Consider the following 6,033-nt stretch of genomic DNA (forward strand, 5'->3'; position numbering starts at 1 on the left):
TTTGTTTGTTTAGTGAATGTATTAACATAATCAGACATTTCGAGAATATAATTTCGTTAAAAGTAAACCTTAAATGCAGAAAAGTCTCATAGATTGTACGCGGCACTGTACAACTCTATTAGTAAATAATCACATCACTATTTAGTTACCAACAAGCTTTTTGGAAACAATGACAATGGACATCTTACGACAAAGAGGGAGTCTGATTAAAAACGGAAATGTTGAGTGAGCCGAGTGCTACCCGTGTGAACAATGACTGCGACCTACCCTCGTCATAGCTCATAGTACATTCAAAGATTAAGAAAGACTTACGAACTTACTAGAACCAGCAGCTACATTTCCTATAAAAGATTTAGTTCTGACTTTGAGATTAATGAACCGAGCGAGTAATTAAATTTAGGAAATGCTTCACTCAGAATTTCATCTGATATCAAAAGTAGTTCTCTATTTCAATTCATTCATGGAATCTGTGCGCATGTTTGCTTTAAGCGTGAAGCCACTGAATTAAATTTGAGTTTCGTATTATCAAACAACAAAATAACAACGTCCAGGGCTTATAAAGTAGGACATGAGACATCTCATTTAAAATAAGTTGTCACGTGTAGTGATCTGTGTGGCGCATATTCTGTTCATGTTTCAGTGTAACGTGGATGAAAGGGGATGTGCATTTTTGAATCTCGCTTGTGCATTCGCAGTCCTCAATAGAGTTTCATATCCAACTTTGTGGTGTAACAATACATTTTATAATTAATATTTTTCGGTGAAATGGTGCTTTTAAAGTTAATTAAAATATAAAGGCTTCCTCTCTGGAATATTTACTATCTCACAATTAATACCTTTGACATACTATACGTGGAACCATTAAACGCTGCGTTGTCAAGATAACAAGTACCTAGATACAGGAGGTACCTAACCAAACCTAGAGATCCATTATAATAATAGTTTGGGAAATAATTATAAACATTTGTTCATAATATGTGGTGTAAAAAGCAAACTTACACAATGTTGCTTTAATAATTTGTTGCGACGTTACGTCGTCGGCTTTATCCCTAAAAGTCTAACAAACGCCACGTTGATCCTAAAGCCAAAGCCGAAGGTACAGTAACAGTAGATTTACTTACGGATGTCATCTTAGATTTAGCAGTCGGTGAAACATGAACGTCGTGATTGGAAGGACACTTTCTTACAGAGACTCGAACACAAAGGACTGAGCTGTATCTGCCGTCCTCTCTCCAACTCACCGGACACCGCGTTTCCTATTCCGTAATCCGTAATCATGAGTAAGCAAATATATATACACCTTTGAGCTATTGTAACTTTTTAAATTTCCGCTACGGCTGACCAATATGAAAATGAGGCGCCCGAAGAACCCTCGTTATTTATTAATGGTATTTATTATGACTGCAGCTTAATATCTCGCTCGTACATTAAGCTTCGACTAATAGGATTATGAGGTTTACTTAAAAGTCGCGCAAATCTACGTCATTTTGTGATAAAGTCGTATACGCCCTAAGCATGCTCCGTAAGAGGTCCTTTCGCTCATTCGTTTAAAAGGAAACACGAGCGACGTTTCCACTGTGTTTTTAGGTCACCATCTCAAATAGTTTTATAAAGCTAGTTCGAGCGTTGTAACGTACAAACATATTTGTTCCTAGAGTTAAATTATAGGGTTTGCTGGGTTTTGTCGAATAACATTTAGTAAAATAATATTGATATTATGGGTACTGGGTAGAGTGGGTAGCGGGGAGACGGAACCAATACGAGCCGAAATGATTGGCAAAGTTCAGCTAAGAACTCTATCATCGCAGTGGACGACCGTCGCGTAATATTGCAGCTCAACGCTGAAACTGGAAGGTAATACCTAATTATTCATATTACTAGGTAGTTCCTTTGACGTAGAACTAAAAGTCAGTTTAACTGAGAGCAAAATTATCTGTAGCGAGATTCTCTACCACTATCGACTATTGACAATCAGCTAGCTAACGAGAATTGTTGTTTGCAAAATTTATCTCATCGTAATTTATTTTTAAGTCACGATACTCGATAAAACCAAATATAGAGAATCGCGTTATTGATCTGTGAACAGATTTTTAATTATACTTTCACAAAAAAAGTATATTATAAAAAGCGGCTAACTTTTAGAAATCTCAATTGCCTGTTGGATGCTCTTAACTTATCTCTTATCACGCATTCACATAATTTGTGTAACACTCAGTAAAACAGGTTCAACAGTTCTGATTATAAGTATTGCACGTTCAAGTTATACCAGTTTTAATAATGTAATTAGTACAACTTTGAAGTTTTCAGACCGTTGTATGTATAATTAACACTTGCATATCGTCAAATGTGCACAACCAGTCGTCAACTCACAGCCGCTACTAGGTACTTGCATAATGATTATTATAATCACCAGTTATGACAGGTTCGCACCTTTCCAGCTTTCCTTGCAGCCTGTCACATGACACGTAATTTGGGGTTTACATATAGATATAGGGAACACGCACACCCGCCCCGGAGGCTACGGCTTTTGCTAACCGCGGAATTTTTAACTTTATAATGTATAATGTAACGTGTCGTTTCTTCAAAATGGTACAAACTTCAGTAGCTATAGCTCTGCCTGCAGCGCAATTCTCTAGAGTCGGTACCGTCGAGTATCGAAAGTTTGACATTTAGAATGTACTGCAAAAATAGTTCCCATGGAGCCCGGTAGAGGCGCTAAATAGATTTTCGTAAATTTCTCGATAGCTAGCAGGTTGTTGGTAGTCGATTGTAGTAAAGAATCGTGGTACTGTATCACACTTTAATCCGTGAGTTACCTTGCTGTTAATAGTGAGGCGAGACTGTGCCAATACGCCATCTACCACACAGTCACAAACTTTGAGCCACGGCACACAGAATTAATGTATGTGTTTCAGAATGTGAGATAGATTCGAGATTAAATTAACTAACACAATACCACACTTCTAACGTTATACCGTATCACGCTTACGGCTCTCGTTTAGTTTTATATTGATAATGAAGCAACACACGAATGAATTTTATGAGCTATGTGTGGATTAGAAATAATAATCGCTAGTTCCAATGTTGAAAGAACACATCGTGATCAAACTTTGCATGTCTGACAGTTCGTTCCTAAAGTAAAGCAAAATTCCCAATCCGCACTCTAGATGATGGACGCAAGGCCGAATCCCTCCCATAATACGAGAAAAGACCCTTGCCCAGCATTGAGACAGTAACGGGTTAAATTTATTTATTTTTATTTATTACATCAATATAATATATCAGTAATGCACAAAATGTTAAATAAATAATTCCGTCTTAAAATAAACTCATTTCATAAAATGTCAAGTTCCAAAAAGTACGAATTCTCATCTGGAAATTACAAAAATTCGTCGAATAGACACGGGAGGTAAAAAGCAGCGAAAGAATAAAAATTTTACAAGTTTAAAATTCTTTAAGTAAAATCCTTGGATTACCACTTTGTTAATTAGCTTTGAACGTTTTAATGATGGCGGATTATGTAGAAAATGGCTGTCGATTTTATATCATCTATAAATGGGGCTTTCCATCACTGATTTAAAAAGTATTTTTATTCATTTGAGTACATATATATAATTGTGTGATCTTGTGTAGACCGTACTGTCAAGATCAATAATCTGCGCGGGTTTCCTAAGGCTCTATAGCGACATACAGCTATTTCGAATATTCTGAGATTTTAGTCAGCTCCAGATATGGATATTAGATTAACATATATCAGAACAAAATGCCTGCGGCGTATCTGGCGTAAAGGCCGGTGAAAGCCTGTCAATCCGTGGGCCGTCAAAATTATTCCAGATATATGGGATTTAGTTATGGTTTTGGATATTCGTTAGTTTCCGCTCTGGTGTGTTTGTATACATCCAGATTTATAACATAGATTGAAAGCTTTCGAAAATGTATTTATATTTTGCAGTTTTTTCTAAAGTTTAGGCCGCTTATACATATTGCGCACATAGTTATGTGCGCAATACTCAACGGTGAACCGTTCGTACTTTTTGTTGTTAAACCTCTGCCACATATTTACATAAACGTAATTCGTTACAAGGAATGTGTAACAGCATATCTTCAACACGTATTAATACCATAAAAGGTAGACGTCGCGCATATGGCGTGGGAAACCGACTGTTAAAATAGCCATTTTCATTGGCTTCATATCAAATTGCTCAATGGCTATTCAGTAAAACGTCCAGATGACAAATAAGCGGATGATTCTGATGATGATGTATTGTTACTGACATTTTCTCTTTGACATATAATTGCATTATAACGAGTGCACCGAACACAATAGTTGCACAGTGAATGCAAGCCCTAATTATGTACTTACATTAATTCGCCAACGAGGAATTTAATTTGCTGGTCTCCGTACATTATTCTGCAATTGAAACATTTTTAGTTTAGTACTTCGGTTGCGGAATGCTGAAACTATACGATTTTGATGAGGTGGGGAGTACTAAAACTAGATCAGGTCAGCTTTATCGCTTCGATTGCATTACACATTCACAGATTCACATTTCCCAATTCCTTATCGTTTATAATGACATTAACGAACGGTGGTTTGGTCAAAAAAATAAAGATTTTAGAAAAAATATAAATATTTAGCTGTGAAATTAAATATATTATACTGTCTTCTTAGCGAGTCATTATACACGACGACGGCCAATGAACACTAATGTGCTGCGCAAAAGTTTTTCACTGTCATGTAATGTTACTCGAATACTAAAACATTCGTTTTAATATATTGTAAATTGTTCAAGAAAATATCTAGATAAGAGTATTTCTTCAGTAAAGTTATCTGCGAATGTATAAATTGTTTTTTTTTTTATAAAAAAAAGCTTAAAATATCATCCCTGTAAGCATTTAAGCGAAGTGTATAGCACAAAAGACACCGAAAACGCAAACGACACCGAAGGTAGCAGCTACTTGTACATGACGTTACTTTAATTGGACCTACTATTTTTGCTTAAAACTAGATCATACTACAATCCGCTTGTGGTTAGCCGTACTCGTCAAAGTATTTGTCTCTGGTTTTGTTTAAGATCTAGGTCGGAAAGCATTAGGATAGCTCTTTGCCATTCATTTCCTATTCTAATTAAGCCTGATACAAGGCTCAAGGCGGTACCTAGTGTCCCCCGGCAGTTCCCCGGAACCCACGTGCCGTAACGGCACTTCATAGTAACCGACAAACATATTTTGCCACAGCTTTACCCCTTAATAACTTATCGTAGCAGCTTCTCGTAATACAAGACGAACATTTGTGGTTTTCATTACGTGAATCAGAGAGAAATGTACTCAGCAATTAAATGTTGATGACAGGTGCTTAAAAAGATTTGCTTGGCAAAACATAACCGTCAAAGGAAAAGACAACGGCTTAACATATTATTATGTACACATTACATACGTATGTACATGTTATGGCTGCACAACTCTGTTGCTTTCCTCATTTTGGTGCTTTTAATCTTACATAAAGCTGCTTGTGTTAAACTTAAGTAGAATAAAGACTGAACTTGATATTTTAGTACCACAATGTTGTGCCATTTAATGTTTCAAAGACAAACAAAACCTGAGCGAGTAAACTAACTTAATAAGCACTTATTAAACATAACATTTCAACAATTATTTCTTTTTTGGTTCATTGAAAAGTTGATATGGCACTAAATTCTTAATTTTGACCAATAAGTTAAAAGTCCGGTTAAAGGGAAAAATTACAAAAGACACGTGCAATAACAAAGTGTTCAGATTGTACTTGTTAGGAAAATAAGTCCTGAAATGAGATTAGATAAATTGATCTGTGATGATTTTCAAATATCTTTAATAATGTGTTAAATATTGATTCAGAAGAGTGAAGTCAGTTTATTAAGACTTAAAAGGTGCCTAACCTGTTTATTTTTCAGAACTATGTTGAACCAGAAAACGAAAAGCTGTGCAAATATAATATTTTGAGCGTAGCTATCGCCGGGATCGTGTTATAAGCCCCAGAAATATTTTCAAAATGTA

This window comes from Anticarsia gemmatalis, chromosome Z (assembly GCF_050436995.1).
Source record: "Anticarsia gemmatalis isolate Benzon Research Colony breed Stoneville strain chromosome Z, ilAntGemm2 primary, whole genome shotgun sequence".
In the NCBI taxonomy this organism is placed as follows: domain Eukaryota; kingdom Metazoa; phylum Arthropoda; class Insecta; order Lepidoptera; family Erebidae; genus Anticarsia; species Anticarsia gemmatalis.